Here is a 24,678-nt window from a genome sequence, read left to right on the forward strand (position 1 = left end):
TGCATTGAATACTATCGAGCTGGAAGTTGTGGCTCTGTTTTTTCAGTTAATGCTTGTTAGAATTTATTGCTAGTTAGAATTCCTGCATAGCCAGTGATAAGTGGGGGAAGTTTCATTTCATTTATATTCGGTTTCTGCCTAATATAAGTGGTACATTTTGTATTATTTTCTGCTTAAACTCTGAGCTTTGGCCTGCTAAGACCTACCTGCAATCAACTGGATGTATAAGTGAATTTAAGTCAATCTTTATCTGCACTTTTTTCAAATAATACAGCATTTAAATTGATTGGTACTTTTCCGTTATTGGGGCAACAGGTGTAATGCATGCAGTTGGAATCTTAGCACTTCTTACATACCTTTGGTTGTCCCACCCACACCGGCTCAATGGCGTGTTCTCGGAAAGGACCTCCAAACACCCCTGAATATTATAGTTAATTGTCATTAACACTCAACTATATCACCGTGGATAAATGTGGTCTTAACCTGTTAAAAGCCAACTGAAAGTGAATAAAATAATAGATACATCAGTGCTGGCACTGCCTAACCAGACAGTCAGACTTTCTCCGTCAACTTCCTGGTTTCAAACATCACCATTGCAGTGTTCTTTTCTTTCTTTTGTGTGTCTTCTTTCCGTACAGGTGTAAACCCTCCTAAATACGTTAAAGATACTTTCACTCTCAGCAGATCTCAGAAGGTTTTGATACAAGCTCTACAGCTTAAATGTGCCGCATCTGGTTTGCTATCTTTTTTTTTTTTTTTTAATGATTATTATTTTCCGCCTCACTGCTTTGGACACTAAGGAGCCGGGGAAAGACCATTTCCCAGCTTCCTTTTTTTACAACGGGATACAAGTGAAGAGTATTAACACATTTACAAAATATTCCAAATCTGAATGCATCTAAACCACATACATCCAAGTTGTAGCTTTCAGTAATAAAAATGGAAAGTGTCATTTTGTTTGAATATTTAATAATGAAAAATAGAAGTAGGAGAAAAAAAAAGGTAGTTTACTGTTATCGGCAAAATTACAAAATCCTCGAGGTGATATAATCCAGGCTATATAACATATCACTCTCTGTCAGCCTTTGGATCAGAATCTTATTTAATGACATTTAATTTTCAGCCCAGTATTTGTTGCTAGTCAAGGTATAGCAGATAACATACACATTAATGCCTAATAATAAAGGAAATAGGATCTACAAAAAACAATCTGAAAAGTACCCACTTAAGCATCAGCTGTGAAATTGCGAGCTCGTTGTAACATTCCAAGCGCTCTTAACAAGTGTTGTCCCGATAACAGAAAAGTACCAATTGATTTATTTATGTTGCATTGAATACTATCTATCTGGAAGTTGTGGCTCTGTTTTTTCAGTTAGTTCCCCATCCACCCTCCCTGCTTTTGTTTTGGTGTTAATCTTGGTGGCTTTGAAACTGCCCGCCCCTCTTGTAAATTTGCATTTGGATACTCCTCCTGTGCCCATCTTATTTGCTCACTCAAAAAAACATTGCACTTTATTCATCTGCTTTCACTGTATTTGTGTTTCTTCCTATTTTATTACTTTATTTTGCTTTTGTGTCATCTTAAAAGTACTCACTTGTATTTTTTACTGCTTGGTGTAACTATCATTCTAAGCCTTTTGGTTTAAGCACTTGGGCTTCAGACCAGTTGTTTTACATTAAGAAGGTTTGTGGTCTGCACTGTTGTGGCAGGACAGGTAGCTTAGATCCTTCTAAGTTGGGAACTGCTGATTGAGGGCTCAGTATCTGTTATTCTAAAAGTGTATTAGTTCTGGTTTAAGCACTTGGGCTTCAGGCCAGTTATTTTACATTAAGGTTTGTGGTCTGCACTCTTGTGGGATGAGAGGCTGGACTCTGCCCTTCTGAGCTGGGAATTTCTGGTTAAAGGCTTATAGTGCCTGCATATTTAAACTATTTCTTACTGAAATTGGTGCGCCTTGTTTGCTGTAGCATAGACTAGATCCAGGTCTGCTGAATCTAGCTTTTGTTTGTATAATTTGAGCACTAATCCAGGCCTTCTTAAAAGTATTCAATTGTATTTATTACTGCTTGGTAGTAACCTGATTAAAGTGTAGCTACCATTCTAAGCCTTTTGGTTTAAGCACTTGGGCTTCAGACCAGTTGTTTTACATAAAGAAGGCTTTTGGTCTGCACTGTTGTGGCAGGACAGGTAGCTTACATCCTTCTAAAATGGAAACTGCTGATTGAAGGCTCAATGTCTGTTATTCTAAAAGTGTATTAGTTCTGGTTTAAGTACTTGGGCTTCAGGCCAGTCATTTTACATTAAGAAGGTTTGTTGTCTGCACTCTTGTGGGAGGAGAGGCTGGACTCTGCCCTTCTGAGCTGGGAATTTCTGGTTATAGGCTTATAGTGCCTGCATATTTGAACTGTTTCTTACTGAAATTGGTGTGCCTTGTTTGCTGTCGCATAAACTAGATTCAGGCCTGCTGAATCTAGCTTTGTTTGTATAACTTGAGCATTAATCCAGGCCTTCTTTTTTGGAGAAGGTTCCCCTGCACCCCAGTAGCAAGAGTGTGCAGTTAGAACTTGTCTGATTGAAGACTACAGGAACAGAGCTCAGTTTCGAGATTTTTGTTTACTGGTTAATTGGGTAATTTGTTTAAAAGCCTTTTCTGATTGCTTGTAGTGTATTTTTTACTGTTTGTAAGTCATTTAAGGCTGTTTTAAGTGCATTTGTTACTGTTTTTGCCTTATCTTTTCAAAAAAAATTTTTTCCTTGTTTCCCACCTTTCTAAGCCAGTATAGTCCAGTTTTCAGGCTAGTGCTGAATTCAGGGCTGTGTTACAAGTTTCTGAGTTGCCCATACCTTACTTGCGTAGAAGGAGGTTTCTCTGTTCACCTGTGAGAGAGGAAGCTTTGAGCAGCCATCTGTTCCTGGAGGAGTGGTTCCAGCCCAGACGTTAGTAGTTTATAGGCCATTTTGGGCTAATTTCTCTATCTTTCATTTCCCTGCTGTAAAAACTGTGTTTGCACGGTTTTGTACATCCGGGCAGTGCCGGTTAGCTAGGGCTAAACTATTCCCGGCTTCACCAAGCCTCCTCTTCAGTTTTTCCCTTGAAAGTAGTCTAACTCTCAACCTAAACTTTTCAAAAGCACCCTACAGTCCAGCACTTGCTCAGACCTAATAGCAAGCACTAATATACCCTGACACTTGATTGCCCAGCAGGGCAAGGCTCATTATTCACCCCTCGCCAACCAAGTGACTAAGCAGCTCAGCCTACTATTCAGGCATAACCAAAGGGCAATTTCAGGTATACTCTCCAGTCCAACTGGTGAACCTGGGTATCCTGAGGCAATGTTACAACTGCCTCATGTACACAGACAACCCTCTCCTCCTACCACAAAACATTAACTTATGCGAAAGATGTAATTATATAGCTAAATTGGAGGCTAAGCTCTCTCCACACAAGAGTGGAGTAGGCAGTCATGAGGAGAAGGTTAACACCTGCACTACACCTCCAGCCTCACATAGACATACTAAACCAGCACTGGCAAAAAAATACACATAAATACACAAAATCATACTTGGAGGCTCTAAATAAAAACCTGCAAAAGCATCAGAGACCTCCAAAGCAGACACCCAAAAAACCTGCACCTCCCGTCACAAACCAGACAACACATAAAACACAAAATCAGTGTGTCACACAATCACAGCCCTTAAGGCGAAATAACATACCTAACACACTAGTAATAGGCAACTCTATAGTCAGGCACACTGACGTCCCACTCACTAGGCTGGACAAGGAGAAGGTTACTGTTAGCTGCTTGTCAGGAGCCAGAATCCGCCACATAACACAAGCACTCAGGTCACTCCAGAACAAGTACAAATATGACTCTGTCATTATTCATGTTGGTGTGCATGACCTGAGATATACCTCCCTGGACTACATGAAAAGAGACATGGAAGAGCTCTCTGATCATGTAGCCCAGGCGGGTATGACCCTGACCCTGAGTAGCATCCTGCCCTCACCAAGAATGATACCGCAGTATAAAGAAAAAATGATAAATTTTAGCAATTGGCTAAGTTTCTGGTGTCATTCAAAGGGAATCCAGTGTCTGTCAGCCTGGGATGACATGCTCGACAAGCCTCATTGCTTCGCAAGAGACAGCTTGCACCTGTCATCCCTAGGCTATCGAATACTGGCCAAGGCTCTTGCTGCCCCCATACTGCCTTTTTTAGGCAAGGCTCAAAAGTCAAACCCACCCCCGTAAACAGCACAAATAAAAAAAATGAGGGTTATGCTACTCAACGCCAGGAATTTAAATCTCAAAATACACGCATTCAAAGCACTCCTCAGTATGGAGAATGTTGACATCTGTGCAGTAACTGAAACCTGGTTCAAGGCTCCACAGAGCACCCCAGCACTACCTGGCTACAACTCATACCACATATTTCAGACACAGAACATGGACCGAAACACAAAAGGAGGGGGTGTATCCATATTCATCAAGGATACCTACACCTCCAGGTTAGTGGAGCAGCATGATACCTCTGAGATCATCCATGTGCAACTAACATCGGGCAAATCTGCAATGCAAATTGTGGCCTGCTACAGATCACCCTCCATGATCCAGGACCACCACTCCGCCTTTCTGGAGACACTGGAAAACAAAACTGTCCTACTGAACACCCTGATATTGGGCGATTTCAATTACCCTACCGTTAACTGGGAAAACTACTCAAGTACAAACTCCCAGGTCCAATGCTTCCTGGAATTTATCAACTTAAATGCCCTGGATCAGCTGGTAAACTGTGAAAACATATTGGACCTGGTCATCACCAACATGGGCGACAGGTGTTCTGCACCGGAGGTCAACCCATCAATGGTTAGATCAGACCAACTCTGGATGTCCACACCACACCATCACCCCAACCAAGGAAACCACAGAGAAAGACTTTTCTATAGTAAATTTCACCTTACTTAAGACAGAGGTGATAAGCTTCACAGCCCCCATGCTAAAGGAAAACAGTGTCCAAGATGCAGGGACCTTTACAAATGCACTCTATGAGCACCTACAAGGATGCATGGATTGTGCCATCCCTAGCAGAACCAAGACTCACTCCTCTAAGAGAAGGAAACCAGTCTGGTGGACCCCTGCCATAAACAGGCTATACAACAGAAGGAGGAAACTAGTTCAGAAAAAAAGCAAATCCCAAGAAGGAAAGACATCCCTGATCAGTATCAGTAAGAAACTAAGGTCCCTCATAAAATCATCCAAGGCTAACTTCGAAAGAAAAATAGCCATGGATTCAAAAGAACCACAAAGCCTTCTTTAGCTATGTCAAGAATCTAAGTGGCAACTCACAGATATGCTCTAGGCTAGTGCAAAATAGCACAAAATATACTGAACCTATTGATATTGCCAACATCCTGGCAGATAGATTCAGTGCAAACTTCACCCCCCTCTCACCCCCAAAAATGGCCCACAACAATACCGGAAAAGTGTAGTGTCCCAGAAATCACAGACGCACAGGTGAAAACAGCCCTTTCAAAAGCCAAAAGCACAGCGTCAATGGGGCCAGATGGTGTCCCACGCTGCGTCTTGCACGAACTACAGAATAAACCAACCCCCCACCTAAACACACTGTTCAACCTCAGCCTCTCCACTGGCTACATGCCCATAGAATGGTGCACAGCAACGGTTATTCTGCTCCACAAAGGAGGGGCCACAACTGACCCTGGTAACTATCGCCCCATAAGCCTGACTAGCCTGGTCTGCAAGGCTATGGAATGCATCATCTTGGAACTCATTAACAAAGACATTGGGAACCTTCAAACACTTGACCCGACCTAGTTCGGCTTTAAGGGCAGATCATGCCTACTAAACCTGGTTGACTTCTTTGAGACAGTCACCAAGGCCATAGATGAGGGTAAGGTGGTTCACACAGCCTACCTTGACCTCGCAAAGGCTTTTGACACCATTCCCCATGCAGGAATTATAGAAAAACTCCCCACTTAACATAAACCCCTATGAAGAGAGATGGGTTGCCAACTGGCTTACAGACAGAACTCACACAGTAAGAATAGTGGGCTCCAGGTCCGATTCTAAACCAGTCACAAGAGGTGTCCCGCAAGGCTCGGTCAAGGGACCCCTACTGTTCGGCATATACTTCTCAGAAGTACAGGCAAACACAGGAGGACTATGGCTTACCAAGTTTGCCGATGACTGCAAACTGGGAGCCATAACTGACTCTCCGGCTGAAACGGACATTCTCCAAAAGGGCCTTACTGAGACAGACACCTGGTGTCAAAGTCATGGTCTCAAGCTAAATGCCAAAAAATGCATAGTCATCCTGTTTGGGAAAAACAAAACATCCATGAATTACCACATAGGTGGCAGCCCCCTTAATACAGAAGAGGTAATAAGAGATCTGGGGACCCAGGTAGATAGTGATCTCTCCTTTGACAATCATATTGGCAAAGTAGATAGGAATTCTTTCTATGTAGCCCATCTAATTACTGAAGGGTTTGCATCTAGAAATAAAGAGGTTATAGTGCCCCTCTACTCGTCACTCATCAGACCCATCATAGAGTACAATGCCTCGTTTGGAATGTACCTCACAAGACACTTCCAACAGCTGGAAAGACCACAAAAGTACCTCACCAAGAGGATTACTGGCCTCAAACACATGTCCTATGCAGCCCGACTGGAAAAACTCAGACTGTACTCAGTAGCATATCGCTTACTCAGAAGTGATCTCTGCCTGACTTACAAAGCCATGTCCAACGCAGAATTGATGGACATGCTCCACCTAAAGAAATACAAGTCACTGCGAGCCACTCGCTCTAGTGAGTTAAACCTCGCCACAACAATAAATAGAACATGCTGGAGGGATAGATTCCTGTCACAGAGACTCCCATGCTTTGGAACAAAATTCCTAACTACATTAGGCAGAGCCCCTCACTAACACTCTTCAAGAGAAACCTTGACAAGTGGATGGGTAACAGAAAATACACCCCTGGGATCACTTCATTGGCTCTTCTTGACAGAGGCTCAGTTAATTAATCGATGGGGCGGTGAAAGCTGACACACTCTGGCTAGGCTTATAAAAGCCCTCGGCAGACAGCCTAGTACCTAACTATGAACCTATGTCACAAGTTGGGTTGCCAACTGGCTCACTGACAGAACCCACACTGCAAAAGTAGCAGACTCCAAATCTGACTTCAGACCAGTGACAATTGGAGTACCACAGGGTTCAGTCCTGGGTCCTCTCCTGTTTGGTATCTACTTTTCTGAAGTACAGGCTAATACAGAAGGTCTTTGGCTAATGAAGTCTGCAGATGACTGCAAACTAGGAGCCATAATCGAAACTCCTAACGATGTGGGCATCCTACAAAAGGGCCTCACGGAGACAGATGCCTGGTGTTGAAGCCATGGCCTCAAGCCCAATGCCAAAAAGTGCATCGTCATCCCCTTTGGTAAAAACTCTGTACCCATGAGCTACCACATAGGTGGTAGTCTACTTAACACTGAATGTGTGATAAGAGACCTTGGGACACAGGTGGACAGTAGTCTCTCCTTTGATAGTCAGATTGCCACAGTAGTCAGGAAATCCTTCTATGTGGCACACCTCATCACAAAAGGTTTCTCATCCAGGAAAAAAGAGGTCATTGTTCCCCTCTACTCGTCACTCATTAGACCCATTGTAGAGTACAATTCCCCTTTTGGTATGTACCTCACAAGACATCTACAACAAATGGAAAGGCTGCAGAAATACCTCACAAAGAGGATTACCAGCCTCAAACAGATGCCCTACGCAGACTGTCTCAAAAAACTCCAGCTTTACTCCATCGCATATCACCTACTCAGAGGCGATCTCTGCCTAACATACAAAGCTATGTCAAACCCAGAGCTGTTGGACATGCTCCACTTAAAGAAATCCCAATCCCTCCGAGCTACACACTCTAGGGACCTAAACCTTGTCACTACAATAAACAGAACACACCGATGGGATAGATTCCTGTCCCAGAGACTTCCCATACTGTAAACTATCTATTTATATCATACAAAGCTCCTCATTAGCACTCTTCAAGAAAAATCTTGATGATTGGATGGGAAATAGGAAATTCACCCTGGGGATCACCTCTGTGGCTCTGCTCGGCAGGGGTACAGGAAAATAATTTTCTTGGGTGGCAAAAGCCAGGGTACCTTTTTGGCTAGGCTTATATAGGCCCTAGTGCCAATAGCCTAGTACCTACCTATGAACCTATGAAATACATAAAATAATAGTTACTCAAATTTAAGAAGTAGCTTATTCCAGTTATTAGAATATTAATACCTTTTGTATATTTTTCCAGGTTAGTATCTGTAATGTCTTGCTATTTTTCTTTTATGATTATACTCAGCTATTCTAATTTGTAAAAGTTCCATTTAATATTCAGTATATGTCTAGGTGGATTATGTTGCTTTCTGATTAATGGAATAGATCTAGATTTCTTATCATTAAATTAAATACCAGAAAGATCACCAAACCTCTTTGCCAATATTTCCACTTCTTCCATAGAGTTTTTGATATCACTGATTGTTTATTTATTTTATTTTTATTTTATTTTATTTTACATTTGTTGACCGGGCTAGTCCAACTGGATACATGTCCATTTTCAGTGGAGGCCCTGGGAGAAAAGCTCCATAGAGGGTAGTTATGACAAAAAACAACAGGAGATAAGAATACAAAGTATTACTTTCAAGGTCACATGAACAATTAAAAGGGTTATACATATAGTTTAAATAGTTGAAACATTCTTAGGTAGTTGGAGTACCCTAACTACAAATGAAGACCCTTGAATTATGGATTGGATGGATAATAGATAGTAGTTGGCTGTTTGCTGCTAATCAGGATTAGAACATGGGCATAACCAATTAGATTTTAGTAGATCTTTGAGTTGTTTTTTGAATAGGTTGAGTGAGGTCTCGTGTCTTAGGTTGTTTGGGAGGGCATTCCAGGATTTTCCTATGGAATTAGCATAGAGTGCTTCACCTCCTGAATTGTTAGCTTTAATAGTTTGAATTTGTAGGCTTTTGGAGGATCTAAGGGAATTAAGGTTAGAGTAGGGAATGAATATTTTGGTCATTGCGGGGGTTTTGTCAGGATGGTGGATAGTTTTGAATGCCTCAGTAAGTTGATTGAGTTTGAGAGTGTTAGGTAGTTCTAACCAGTGTAGTGTTCTGAGATTGTTACAGTGGTGTGTACGATAGGGCATTCCTGTTATAAATCTAGCTATGTGGTTATAGGTTGTAGATAGTTTGTTGAGTTCTGTTTTATTAAGGAAGGAGAATATCGGGGAGGCATAGAGGAGTGTGGAAAGGAGGTGAGTCCGAGCAATGGTTAATTTAGTATGTGGGGTTAGGAAGTTCTTAATTCTATACATGGACCCGAGTTTCTTGTTTACCGACTTAATGGTCAGGTTAATGTGAGTGTCAAATTTAAGCTTGTGGTCTAAGGTCACACCAAGCAGTTTGATGTGAGAGACAGGGTCAATTTTGGTCCCATTATTGGATATCACGTGAAAGTTGGGGTGATTGGAGGTAGGAGAATGATTTCCTTGAGGGGTGGGAGTAGTGGGGAAAAACAGAAGTAATTTGGTTTTGGATGGGTTAAGTAAGAGTTTTAGTTCCAAGAACCATTTTTCAAGGCAGTATTCTGCTCATACTGAGTACTCGCCCTAACACCATTAAATAATTTTGCCTAATAACTACAGCCAAAGGTTCAATTTCTAGTGCAAACATAAAAGGAGATACTGGGCAACCTTGTTAGTACTTCATCTCAATAAAATTATGTAAATATGGTCTTATTTTAACATTTGGTTTATTTTCTATGTATAGCTTTTAATTATCACTATAAATGCATTAGGTAATCCAAATAAAAGTGATATTTTATATAAATATTCCTAGGTGACAGCCAAACACCTTCTCAATATCTAAACTGATGAAAGCTGCTACCAACATATTAGATTTAACTTCTAACAGAGTTAGGAATCTGTTAATATTATCTTGGGTTTGTAAGTTTGTCATAAATCCCATTTGATCTTCATTTATAACATCAATAATAACTTTTTTTTTATTCTGTCCATAAAAATGTATGTAAAAATGTTAAAGTTTGTATTTAAAAGTGAAATTGGCCTACATGATCTACATTTTCATAAGAGCAGTTGACAGCTTTTGCTGAAGTTTAGTAAAAATGTGTTACTTAATGAAAAGTAGAGGTCTGGAATCATTAATGCTTACACTACGTGTACACCATTCTGAGTAAATAAACAGCACAAGCATAACTCTCTTCTTCCATCTAATTTTTTTTCCTACTGATTTTCTTACAACCTTAAATATCAAATGGGATTCATAAAGGTTACCTCAATGTGTAGTCTATTTCTACACTTAGTGTAATCTTTGTGAGAGAATAGACAGCACCAAAAATGTGGTAGAAATGTTTTTGAATACAGCTAGTGTACACTTAGTGTAGGCATTCATGAATCCGTCCCAAAGTTTAAATTTCAGGTTGTAGCAGTATTCCCATGCAGTGTTGCTGCATGTGTGGATAAATGTATTTATTTAAGTACACAAGAAAAGTGCAGTGGACCCAAGAAACAAACTTTAGCTATAAAGTTGTTACAACAGTAGAGGTAAAACAGTAAGATTATTCTTCTTCCGGCTTTTCCCGGTTAGGGGTCGCCACAGCGGATCACCTTATCCGCTCATGATTGACAGTGGAGTTTTACGGTGTATAGCTATCCACTTTATGTGCTGAATTCCTAACCCTACAGGGAGGTGCATTTACACATAAGTTAGGCTGCGTTTACTTATTCTGACAGTTGCATTTTACTGCTTCTGTAAGATAGTTGCATATACAAGACTGTAGACAATTAAGCAGTAGTAGGGCCTTGATCTTTAGAGGAACTGAATTTCACAGACTGTCTACAGCAGAAAAGAGCTTTACTGAAGATTTCATGTGAACAGAGTGGAGTCAGCAGGATAATTGTATTGCTATCATATTTAGAATGTGAAATTAGGCAACAGTGGTGTAGATTAAGAGCTTTGGATACATGCTTGAAGATAGTTTGGTTTTGAGTGTTACTTGAAAAAAAATGCTCTGGTAAGGATGGTAGAGTGCTACTTGAAATGGAATACGTCAATCAAAATGCGTTTAGTAATTAATGTTTGTCTTTGGTTAAAGAATACATATTCTAAGGCAGACAGAAGTACACCTTTTGCAGTGTTACTTCTTCCCTCATGTGATAGGGAATGGGAGGTGTTACGGCTGAAGTCTAGACTGTTCTTTAGTCTAGTAATAACATAGCTGAGGTGTGCTGAGAAAACAAGCTGCTGAGTGAAATGAAAACCTGTATCTTTCAAATGCTGGACCAAATATAAGGCACCTTCTAGTAATGAGACAGCAGATCTGTTTCTCTGGAATTCAATCGCAATTACATATAAGAATAGAAATGTTAACGTAAAAGAGTTCAAAAATTCAGATTTGTCTGTATGCGCAATAAGATATAAGCTTTCCAGCATGGGATAAACAGTCGTGCATGGTGCACAGTACTGTATACACTTCTGTAAGAACTCCAGAGCATATGTGGTTATTAGTAAAAATGCTATTCACAAGAAATATGGGCAGTGCATTGTAGAAAGATAACAAAAAGGAGAAAAATGACTGATCAGAAATGCAAACTTTTCATATTATATGGAATGTGCACGCAATTTAATCTCAAACGTACCTAGTTATTGTGTTTTCAACTTTTTCTCTGCAGTATTAGAGGTTCTGTTGAGGCACAATAAAAACATTTCAGTGAGTCTTGTTTTTCTCTTTCTTTCTCCCCCATTAATCATAGGGATACATGGTGGCTGGTGACTAACTTTCAGATGGTCAGTGAGAAGACTTTTCACAGGAGTATGCCTCTATTTTTATAAAACTGTAGAAAATTCTTCTGGAAATCCTTAAGAGATTTATCTGCATCTCAAAAGGCACAAATCATTGTTTGCAATGAGAAAATGCTGGCAAAACTTCATGGAACATGATACACAGAAACGGAGGCTGTGTGTTTGACTGAGGTAAGGAATTATTAAATTAGGTAATGATTTTCCATTTTAAGGGTCAGTATCCTCATTGGCTTTAGTGTTCATATATTACACAGATTCTAAGAGTCTTTGTTCTTTAAAGGTGTGAAATGATTAATGCACAGCAGTGCTTACGCATATGCTTGGGACTCAAATCATGATTGATGTAAGTGAATGCTATTTCTGTTTGGAAACTAACTACAGTGAACAGTGAGTTGAAGAATGTAATAGCTGAACTTTGTAAGCTTTGGCTTTCTTGCTAAGAGTGTCAGTATCAAATACACTGGAAAAGAATGAGATTTGCAAACTTGTAAAATAATGAATAACCTGCCTGGGAAAAAGTAGACAATAGAGTTGGGTATAAAGTGTAATTCTTGCATATTTTTACATATCTAGCAAGCATTCCCTTTTGAAGTGCAAGACCCTACAGTGCAAGTTCTGACACTTCAAAAATTAAAGCGTGGTTCATTAACAGCAAATTTTGAAAACCTGATATTACAGTTTTTAAGATTTTTAACCCCCACATCCCTTGACAGGGATGGATGTAACCCCATACCCCTCAAACTAACTCTGAGATCGTCACACTCCGAGAGATCATCACACTCCGGAGTAGGAAGAAAACTCCAAGATACCATAATCTCACACTTAGTACATATTCCCTGTGTTCAAACTGAAATTTTCACTGTTCTGAGGATAGCATTCAGAGTAGGAAGAATAATTCAAGATCCCACAGTCTCACACTTAGTACACATTCCCCATGTTTATACAGATCTACATTCAAATATTGAAAGACGAGAATCCTGAACGTTATTTTTGTGAGATGAAAATAATGAAAGTTAAAATCCTGAATCATGGACGTTTTCTCAGGGCAAGTAAACACTTGCCCAAAACAACAGAGTACACCTGAACCATCTGAAACCCACCTAGGTGGGAGGCTGCACCCTCCACAACTCCCCTAACTATATACCATCTGTGGGATCGCACTACAGTGGGGAAGAGGGCATATATTTCTCCACAATGGGCAAGTTTTTATACTTGCCCTGGGAAAACCTCTGTGGTTCGGGATTTTAACTTTCGCTATTTTCTTGTCACGAAAATAACGTTTGTGATTCTGGTCTTTTGATATTTGAAAGGGAATCCATTTGCACTTCAGTTTTCACTTTTATGGGTATTGCACCTCAGAAATGGAGAAATATTCCAAGATAGGATAGTCTCACACTTGCTATACTTTCCTTGTGTTTGCATGCAGAGTTTCATTGTTTTGAGGTATGTTCCTTGGAATGTGAGAAATAAACTGATATACCAAGTCACCCCTGGTATATATTCCTTGTATTTGCACTTAAATTTTCAATGATCTGAGGATTATACTTTTGGAACAAGAACAACACTACATCTTTACTGAAAATGCAAAATGGATGCCCATGAAATAAGGAACCAACCTCTTACTGGTCTCCCTAGTCTTTAAACTTTTGCATCTAGCTGCATCCATACAACTTTCCTCAAAAGTAATTCCTACAATCACTTTCTACATCCTCAGGTGCTACTCATTCTCAAAGCTACCACTTTGACACCCCAAAACCCCTAAACCAAACTCCACTGCATTGATTACATCTTCTTTCTACTAGCTTCAAAACTATGGCACAAACTCCTGGTCTACCTAAAAGATAACTTCACATACTCCAATTTCAGACAACGGTTCTAAACATTCATTTAGAAAGGCAGCAAATATAAAAGGCCCAGCTCAAGGCACATAACTCAAGCACCCCATTCACACAGTCAGCCCGCTTCAGCCATGTACATTTTCTCTTCCTACTGACTTCAGACCTGTAGATGAACATATAACTCTACTGCTACATAACATTATTTTAATTTTCTTCTTTCTTTCCTCCCCCCTCCCTAACTACTTTTTGACCTGTTTACACACACACACACACACACACACACACACACACACACACACACACACACACACACACACACACACACACACACACAAATATATATATATATATATATAGTTTACTATTAAAATCCAGAAATGCGCTTCATTGATTACCATTTCATTAAATGTATGGATTCAAAGTGTTTAAAAATCGAAAGTAAACACAAACCTGTAATAACAACATCTGCATGGCAAATGTAGTTCAACGGTCACAATTTCATAACATTGGATACAGAATCATCAATAGTGACATGGTTCAAAATTGTGAAGTGAAGTCATTTTTATTTTTTGCATTATATTTTGGCAACATAATGAAATGCACAAGTGCATTTCTAGATCTTGATGGTAAACCTCTCTCTCTCTATATATATATATATATATATATATATATATATATATATATATATATCATCATCTTCTTTCGGCTGTTCCCGTTAGGGGTCACCACAGTGGATCACCTGTTTCCATTTATTCCTGTCCTCTGCATCTTGCTCTGTCACACCAACCACCTGCATGTCTGCTCTCACCACATCCATAAACCTCATCTTAGGCCTTCCTCTTTTCTTGTAACCTGGTAGCTTCATCCTTAGCATCTTTTTCCCAATATACTCAGCATCCCTCCTCAGCACATGTCCAAACCAACGTAATCTTGCCTCTCTGGCTTTGTCTCCAAACCTTCCTACATGGGCTGACCCTCTAATATACTTATTCCTAATCCTGTCCACCCTCGTCACACCCAGTGCAAATCTTAACATCTTTAACTCTGCCACATCCAGCTCAGACTCCTGCCTTTTTGTCAGTGCCACTGTCTTCAACCCATATAACATAGCTGGTCTCACTACCCTCTTGTAGACCTTCCCTTTCACTCTTACAGGTACTCATCTGTCACAAATCACTCCTGACACACTTCACCACCCACTCCATCCTGCCTGTACTCTCTTCTTCACCTCTCTTCCACACTCACCATTACTCTGAACTATTGACCCCAAGTATTTAAACTCATCAACCTTCGCCAGCTCTACTCCTTGCATCCTCACCATTCCTCTATCCTCCCTCTCATTCACACACATATATTCTGTCTTAGTCCCGCTGACCTTCATTCCTCCCACCTAGTCTAGTTTTATATGGGCCAGTTTAAAAATTAGTATGTTGAAATACAGTATTATGAGTTTCAGTCAAGTGACTTTTCAGTCTTTTGAAATTTCAGTCTTTTGGTCTCAGTCAAATACAATTCAGTCAAATGAGGTTTCTATCACATGATAGGGATCCATATGATCATAGACTGTGTATGTTTTTAGCAATCAAGTCAAGAGAGGTGCTGAGTTGACAACCAATATACATCTTCTGGTGAGTAGAAAGTCAGATGTCTGTAGGAGAGCAAGTAGACCTAGGAAACAAATATGTGTCATGAGGATGTCCTAGAAATACCTAACAGATGCTTCTGTGTGGGTTGAGTTCAACTCCCTTCTCCATAAGAGCTTTTGAATGAACCCTTTTTTAAGACCTCAGTAACTGAGAATGTGGCACGGAGATGTGGCTAAAACATAATTGCTGCTTGTCATGGCATTAACCTAGCTCCTGCAGATTGACACATATGGTGGAGGGAAGGTGTCAAATTAAAGAGGCCATTTAGGCAGTGCTAGTGGGGTGTTTCCAGAGTTGACTCTCGGGTACCAAAAGGGCCAGGAAATCAACAGCTGTGACAGGCAGTGAAGTGAAGAACTGGCTGTGAGAGAACAATAGCAATGCCATGGGAAATGACATTTGGATGGTTATAAAGTGGTTCTGGCAAAATATGGCTTTACACAGCTAATCTCCCAACCTGCCCATACAAACAACTCTCACACATCTAGTAGTCTTATTGACTGGGTACTTGTATCTAATCCTTCCAAATATCATAACCCTGAAACCCTACCAAACACCCTGAGTGATCACTCCCCTATAAAAGTGCTTAGGTTCACTCCCCACTTCTCTTAACCTCCTAAATTTATCACTTGTCATAAACTCTCTAACTTTCATCCAGAAAGCTTTAATGCCCTCCTCTCTAAAGTAAACTGGAAATTCCTTACCCAACTCCCACTAGAAGAAGCAGTCCTTGGTTTCAACTCCACCTTCCTTAGCATCTTAGACTCACTTGCTCCCCCTCACAAAGTCCGAATTAAGTACACCATATCTCCATGGCTTTCAAAAGCCACTCATACCCTTATAATAACTAGAGACAAATTATGGAGAAATGGTCACAAACTAAGCTCTCTGCAGACTTACAAAAATATAAAGAACTCAGAAATCTGACAAAAAACACATAAAGATAAAAAGGACTTCTATAACAAACCTCCCACAGCCTTAAAATCTAATCCTAAAAAATTCTGGAACTCTATTAACCAAATATTACATCCTGGTAATCTTAGCTCCCCAATCCGTGCCCCGACAAGACATCTGAAGAAACTGCCACTATCTTCAATACCTATTTTATCAATTCAATATCTAAGCTACTGAACTCGAACCCAAACTCCTCTACTACTAACATCTCCAACTTTTCTGAACCTACTCCTAATACTATCTCCTCAAATATCTTCGCCCTCAAACCTGTACCTACTAGCTACATCAAAACCCTAGTCTCTAAATTAAAACATCAGCTGACAATATTCCTTCCACTTTTTTTTCTACTAGCAGCTGATTGTCTTGCTCTCCCTGTATATATCCTAATTAATCTCTCTATCTCTGAATCTAAAGTCCCTTCCATCTGGAATCAATGCTACACTCTACCTATACACAAAGGAGGTAACTCTTCTGATATCTCCAACTTTAGACCTATCGCTATCCTCTCCCCTCTCTCTAAAGTACTAGAAAAATGTAATCATAAACAAAGCAGGATCTAATACAGGAAAATCTGCTTATAGCCACTCAACATGGCTTCAGACCCAAACATAGCACCATTACAGCTCTATTAAACTTCCTCAACACTGTCTCTATAGTCACAGACAACCATAAACATATTTCCTGTCTATTCTTGGACCTCTCCAAAGTTTTTGACACTGTCTCACACTCTCTTCTGCTGCACAAACTGCATAACCTCAACTTCTCCTCTGATACAGTTGCATGGTTCTCCAGCTACCTCACTGATAGATCTCAATCAGTGAGATGGCCCTCTGCGCTCTCTTCTCCCTGTAAAAATTGGTGTACCTCAAGGGTAGATCCTAGGGCCTTTACTTTTTAATATCTTTACTAATCAGCTCTATACCTCCTGTCCTCAGTCATCTTTAGTGCAATATGCAGATAACTCTACAGTCATCATCACAGCCAACTCTCCCTCTAAGCTCTTCTCAGCTACTCAGGCATCTTTTAACTTAGTTGAAGCATGGCTCTCCAACAGCCAGCTCATCCTTAACCCTACTTACTCTTCCTACCTAAAACGTTCAACAATATTAAACCCTCCTTCTCCATACAGTCTCTTAATAACACTCCCATTCAGGTAGAATCCAGCACTAAGCTCTTAGGCGTAACCATTGACGATCAGCTTAAATTTGACTTGCATGTTAATAACTGTATCAAAAAGACTCATTCAAAACTAAGGCTCCTTTACTGTAACAAGAAATTCCTTACCTCTGAAGCCAAGATTACTATCTCTGTCTTACCTACCTTCTACTCAATCTAATGTACAATTCTCAAATTCTCACAAATCTTAACTCAACACTCCTGATCAAACTCGAATCTACCTACAGCAAGGTAGCTAGGTTTGCTGCCCAACAAACCTACAAATCCCATCACTGTCTCTCTCTAAAACACCTAAACTGGCTTGAATTACCCCACCAGCTGCTTCTTCTCTCAGCTCCAGATCATCCATTCTATCCTATACCAGCCCTACTACTGCCCAGCACTATCCCCTCTCATCTCCCATTATTCTCCATCCAGACCTCTCCAAAGTTCTAACCAAGACCTACTACAAATCTACAAACCCAAGTCTAAAGTTGGTCGCAACATGTACAGCTATCACCCCACTATTGCCTGGAATAGGATCCCACTAGAAATCATGACCCTTACACATTCCAAACAATTTAAGACAGCCACCAAAGAGCACTTTGAATGTCACTGGTCCTGTCACTGCACTCTCCCTCCTTAAACATCCCCTACTTCTCATACCTTAATCTACTTTCTGCCCTTAACTCACTCTTCTCACTAGCTCTCTCTCTAATCTTCCTCTGACTACTCTTTCTACTGTCTTCTAAAATCTGTTAAGCAAATTGCCTCAGAGAAACATTCTGTTGTAATTGTCTTGTCTTCATGCAACTACATTATGATAAAACTGGGTTTTTGTAACCACTTACCCCAAAAACTATACTAATCTTAATGACATATTTCTTTGTATACATCTTGAAATAGTCATGCTATACTCCTGATTATTGACACTGTATAACATTGTATTGCTACGTAATGCCTTGTAATAATCCTGTAACATTGCTTTTTAATGCTAATTTATAATGAAAATTGTATAATATGTTGGAGCTTTTCTCTCCGGGCCTCCGTTGAAAAAGGGCTTATCAGCTCAGTCGGACAATCCCGGTTAACAGATGTAAAATAAATTAAAATAAATGTTATAAAGCATTGTGAATGTGAGTGTGTGTCTGTTTGTGTTGAGGCAGATCATTCACTAGACTTCTCAGGAAGGGGCACTGACCTGAATTGCAAAAATTATCAGAAAGCGACTAGAAAGCTGTGGGGAACTCCTGAACCCAGTGGGCATGCCCCCTTTGATGATTTTAATGGCAGACGGAACTACTGGGACTGTACCCCTTTCTGTAGATGAGGTAACTGCAGCTGTTAGGTAGTATTAGTAGTGAAGCTACAGGAGTGGGCAAGACCCATTCTAAAATATGGAATGTGCTGGAAGGTGTGGTGTGTGCTAGTTAATGCACATTTTCAGTGTTGCACAGAAGAGAGGGGGACAGCATCTCTGGATTTTACAGGAGGGTATGTTCTATTAAACAGGACACAGATTCCTTAGCTTTCCTTGAAGTAGCCTATGCAAGGATGGCAGAAAGGAGGCCGCACCTCTGATAGTTGAATCTCCGAGTAAGCGGAAGATTCCGTTCTGTCTATGGAAAAATTGATCACCTCTCTGTCCTTGCATGGACATTGGCAGGATTGCTGGAATTTACCAGCATAGTCTACATATGTATTGTAGACTTGTAGAAGGTGTATAACCATGTACAGTGGAGTGTTGTGTGGGAAGCACTGCAACAGTGTGAGGTTTCTGGACTACTGCATGTTGTCAGTTCCCTGCATTTGCAAGCCAAGAGCTGTATCTGCATTTTCAGTGATAAATCAGTTGCATGCATAGTAGATGTAAACTCTGCCAAGACTGAGTCTTGTTTCCGCTACTTTTCATTGACACAATATTAAGACACATCTGAGATTTGGTGGGCATGCATTTTGGAACTTGTTTTACTTTTATACATTTACTAACCAGATAAGTCTGTTGGACAGAAGTATCAATTTTCAGGGGCTTGCAGGGAGCACTGCCTGGTTTAAGTGACTTGCTTAGAGTCAATCACTAGGCAAATGAAGATGGAAAGAATCAAACCCTATACTTTAGGTACAAGAAGCAGCTCCTAACATGGGAAACCACATCAAGGTTCCTGGACACACTCCTGAAGTGCTGCACCATACGTGTCACAGAATGAATCTGGCATTAAAACAGCCGGGTCACATAATATACCATTCTACCATTCACAACATGGAAGCTCCACCCTGCCAGTGGAAGATGAAATCCTTGACTCCCTCCAACCTATTACTCACCTGAGTAGCTGATGGATCCACCTGTTGTGACCCTTAGCAATATTATAGGATTGCTGTTACTGGCCCCATGTCACCTTTACAAATGATAACTGGGCTGTTGCCACCCATCTGGTCTGTGTGGGTAAGGCAATGTCTAGTGCACAGCATGGCAGAGGCAATACACTGTAATGCACAGCCTGAGTGTGTTAATGCATGCATCAGTTTTATTCTGTGCTGTCTTTATCATGGCTGATAGTTGTGGCCACACACTACCTCTTTGCCAGTGCAGTGAAGTATCAAGTCCACCTCTGCCTTGTATGGGGTGCCATTGCAGCTAGTGCTTGACTTTCCACAATCTCTCAGGCATTTCTGTGATGTTCTCAAATTGTAACTGCTTTAGTACTTCCATACTGTGCAACATGGTGTACACCATAGATATCAGACTGCAGGTCACAGGTGCAAACTACAGTGTGCCACCAGATGTATCCAAGCAGTGGAACCGTTCCTTCAGGAGTACAACCACAAACTCAGCAATGTTCCATGTTACCAAATGTGTGGTGCTTACTTAATGTCAGCTATGATCTGGGGGTTCTGGGGGTTTTGGCTGGTGAGGGGTTATCATCCCTGGTTGCAAAGCATATCCAGCATCACCTGTAATGCACTACAATTGACACCATTAGAAGTGGCCATTTGCTTATTTGAATGGAAACTGCATATCCTGGCCTATATGCCTGGCAATGTGTGCCTCTACTTGCTTGATGACCGTGGGAGAAGTTGCTCCACATGAAACTCTGGTAGAAGTCACACTTGTGTCAGATGTTTAAATCATGATGGGTGGCGCATACAAACATGACTGTGTATAATACCCTGTTTGCTGAATACTATTTGACAGTTGGAATGGAATTCCTTCTATTTGATGTATAGGATGACAAGTGGAGGAATTGCAGTCTTGATGGCAAAGTGGGTATAATCAATGCCCCCTAGGAGCTTAAGGAAATTGTTAAAATGTCTACATAATGTTAGTTCTGCCTTATGGGGTGTGAGAAAACCATATATGCTTCTCCACAGGCTTCCATATCATGTTACATAACTGATAAAGGCTCTTAAAGACTGATGCATGTGAAACTCCTAATCTGCCCCCTGTTGGATGCTGAAGGTCCCCACAGAAAGGATAGTAATGCTACACAAACCTTTGTATCCCCTGAGATAGTTACTCCATGCATCGTTATTAACTCTCAAATGGTGTCTGCCCACACTGTAGCAATTGACAATGTTTTGGTCATACAGGTTATGGCATGTTAGCCGCTGGCAGACTTGTCTGCAACCCAGAGGGTGATACCATGCAAGATCACAAGCAATGCCTCCAAGATTGACCGCTGGTGCTTGCTGTTCAGCTGAGGCTCCTCCAATTCCTAGCATATTAGTGCAAGTTTAGTTCTTGTACCTGAGAAAGCTGGCATGCAAAACAGATAAAAACTGTGACTCCTAAGAATAGATTTCAAAGTCTTAATCATTTTGCTATGTTTGATATAATCATTTACATATGTGCTGAGTCTCATTAGCACAATAGCACTTCCTTTGCATGACCTTTTGAAGTCATTTTCATATGATGAATACTGCTTCACTTCTCCTGTACCATAGTCATGCTACAAGTGTCTCTGAAACCCACCCTGCACCACTAATGCTACATTTCCTCACACTGTATCACAGCTAATGCCATGCACTAAATGTGTCTGAATGCATCTTACTATTTCTACATTAGTTTTTCTGTTTTGACATTTGTCTTTTTATTATTTCTTTCATTAAGGACTTGTATAAAATACACAGAAGCACACACACACACACACACACACACACACACACACACACACACACACACACACACACACACACACACACACGCACACACTTGTATGCAGCTGCCAAGCTAAGTTGTTCATCTACTTATATACCTTCATAATTCAATTATGCAAATATTATTTCCATAACATTGGGATGTATATATCCAATGTTGTATATAAATATATGTATAAGTAAACATTTGTAATAATGTAGTGGCACAGACAATGTAATAGCCTTTTTTATATTGCCCTGCCCACATGAACCTTTTTTATGTTGCCCTGCCCACATGAACCTTTTTTATGTTGTCCTGCCCACATGAACCTTTTTTATGTTGCCCTGCCCACATGAACCTTTTTTATGTTGTCCTGCCCACATGAACCTTTTTTATGTTGTCCTGCCCACATGAACCTTTTTTTGCTGTCCTGCCCATGTGGCACAGATTATTATGCTGCACTGCCTACCCAGACAGAACTAAGTAGCAACTCCTGAAGCTAAGAGTGTATGACAAAGTATGGGTGACAGTGGAAACCAATAATATTTATCAAGCATCTGTGCTTCATCCTGAAATAAAGGTCATCATTGTCATCCTCTACCCCCTTTTTCCCATTTGTGTCAACTGTTGCTACCTCTCTTGATTTGGTGCCACTCTTCTACATTCTTAGACTGTCATGTTTGACAGTCACAGGTCTTCTCTCAAGGAATCCCTCATCTCTTGGCTTGGCATCCTTGTTTCCTCTTGCCTTTCTCCTGTTACTCCCAAATCATCTTCAAAAAATCATCATCTGATTTCCTGCACACATGGCCAAAGCACTGTAATCTTTATCTGTTCTCCTCTTCCTTACCTACAATTGGTGCTACTTTGGCTTCTGCCCTGATGTCTTCCTTTCGTCATCTCTCCTCCAATATACATTTTATTCTGTTGGGGTACCATTTAGCTTCATCACTTCAAATAATATTCTGTCTGTCGTCTCTTGAAAGACCCCCATGCCAAATAGCTCTCTTGGAGTTAGATCTGACAGGCCACCCTAACTCTCCGATACATGGGTTTCACGATCTGAGTGTAGAGCCTATTTTCCTTATGTAAGCAGACATTTATTACAGTACTCACTTGGTGCTGTACCAGAAGTCTGGGACCCACCAAATCATCTTCTGCTTTCCTGTACAAGTGACCAAACCATGGCAGTCTGTTCTCTGCAATTGCTATTTTGGCTTCTACGCTGACATAATTTCTTCATCTACCACCCTTCTGAGGCACTTCATCTCCATTACTTCAAATTTCCTGAACTGCTATGCCTTTACTGCCATACAGAAGTACTGGTCACACCCCTGTTGTGCCTACCACTTTTCAGATTTTTTTGGCATTCTTCTCTCACACACACTACTCCTGATACTCTGTGCCAGATGGCTGCAGAACCTCTGGTTTTAGCTTTGACCTCCTTATTCAGACTTCCCCCTCTCCTCAACCACACCCTACCAGATACTTGAAGCTGTTAACCTGTTCTGCTGTTTGGCTTTCATCTCAGTTTTCCACTTGTTCTGATTTCCCACATCTGTTGCCATGACAACCGTCTTGCTTTTTTTTCTTTAAACAGGAAACATCTTTATTAAAATATCACTTATGACACAGGCAATCATATATTTATATAAATGAAGCAAACCATATTGACATAATCTTAGTTGCAAGCATTATACATCACAAACCATATTGACAAAATTTTAGTTATAAACATACATCACTTATAATCTACCCAATCATTGTCAGTCAAACATTATTAAGCTCATTCAAATTCTGGCTTCTTTTAAACCTCATTCCTCCCCTGTATGTATTGTTCTCACAGTTCCCATTTTTCGTATGTAATTCCAGTTGTTTTATCTCTGTTACTATATTCGACAACCATCAGTTTCATTCAGTTTTAAATTCCATTCCCTATCATTTGTTGACATCCTTATTCAGAGTCTGCTTGTAATGTCACATCATCTGCATACAGCAGCTTTGTTGATCTGTTCTCTCTAACCTGTTTGCTTTCAGCCTGAAATAAAAATGTATATAAAATTAACTTATTTTTATGAACAATTCAGAGGAAAGGAAAACATTGACCCTTATCTGGGGATTGAACCCAGGATCCCTCATGTCCCCAGACTAGGGTTAGTGCTTTCCTTTCATTGAATTGTTGATATAGTATGATGTTAAAAGGTTGTTCATAATTTTAGTAAAAAACATAAAGGAAGCTGAATTGTAAAGCAGACACTCTGCATCATTTCTTTCTTTACTTCCAGACTTAAACAAGATTAGCAGCTAGTATAATATCTGCCAGAAAATTGTATTTCTTGAGGTGTGTAAAAATAATTATAACTCTGCAGAGTTTCATTCTGAAATCATGACTATCTTTTTTATACACATTTCACGGTATCATTTCATTGTAGACATTCTTATACTACGTGCTATCCTCTGTGAAGAAGATCTATGGAAATCATGTTAGCATTTATATTACTTAATACGTTTATTCATTTTACTGTATATTATTCAGTCAATAATTTTCCAAGACAAGCGGACATCATTAGTACAAATAAGTAACTTGCCATTTATCCACCTGTCTATATATCTCTGTTTCTCTCTCCCTCCCTCTGTCTCTATATATACTGTATATATATATATATATATATATATATATATATATATATATATATATATATATATATATATATATATATATATGTATATATATATATATATATATATATATATATTTAGAAACACACACACACATGTACAAGAATACTCTAGCAGCTACAAAAAGGGGCTGTTCAAAATGATGATTAAATTTGTAACAAATGGTACTTTACATGCCTTAAATCTCAAATGCAATAAAAACACAAGCTGCAACTATTTGCTAAAGTTAAATAATATGTCTACATATATATATATATATATATATATATATATATATATATATATATATATATATATATATACTGAAATATCGAAATTCAGTATTTCGCACCCATAAAGTGGAATTCCGAAAAGA

At 39.9% G+C, this 24,678-nt stretch overlaps 1 protein-coding gene across 4 annotated transcripts in view; it reads left to right on the plus strand.

Annotated features, from left to right (window-relative positions):
- Nucleotides 1–24,678, plus strand: part of AKAP6 (A-kinase anchoring protein 6) — a 2,898,826-nt gene that overhangs the window by 268,448 nt on the left and 2,605,700 nt on the right. For all 4 annotated transcript variants that reach the window (XM_044073884.1, XM_044073885.1, XM_044073886.1 and 1 more), the window contains exon 2: nt 11,868–12,087. The gene's annotated coding sequence lies outside the window, so the exon portion shown is untranslated. The remainder of the gene's footprint in view (nt 1–11,867; nt 12,088–24,678) is intronic.

This window comes from Protopterus annectens, chromosome 6.part0 (assembly GCF_019279795.1).
Source record: "Protopterus annectens isolate FY-2018-M chromosome 6.part0, PAN1.0, whole genome shotgun sequence".
Taxonomy (NCBI): Eukaryota; Metazoa; Chordata; order Ceratodontiformes; family Protopteridae; genus Protopterus; species Protopterus annectens.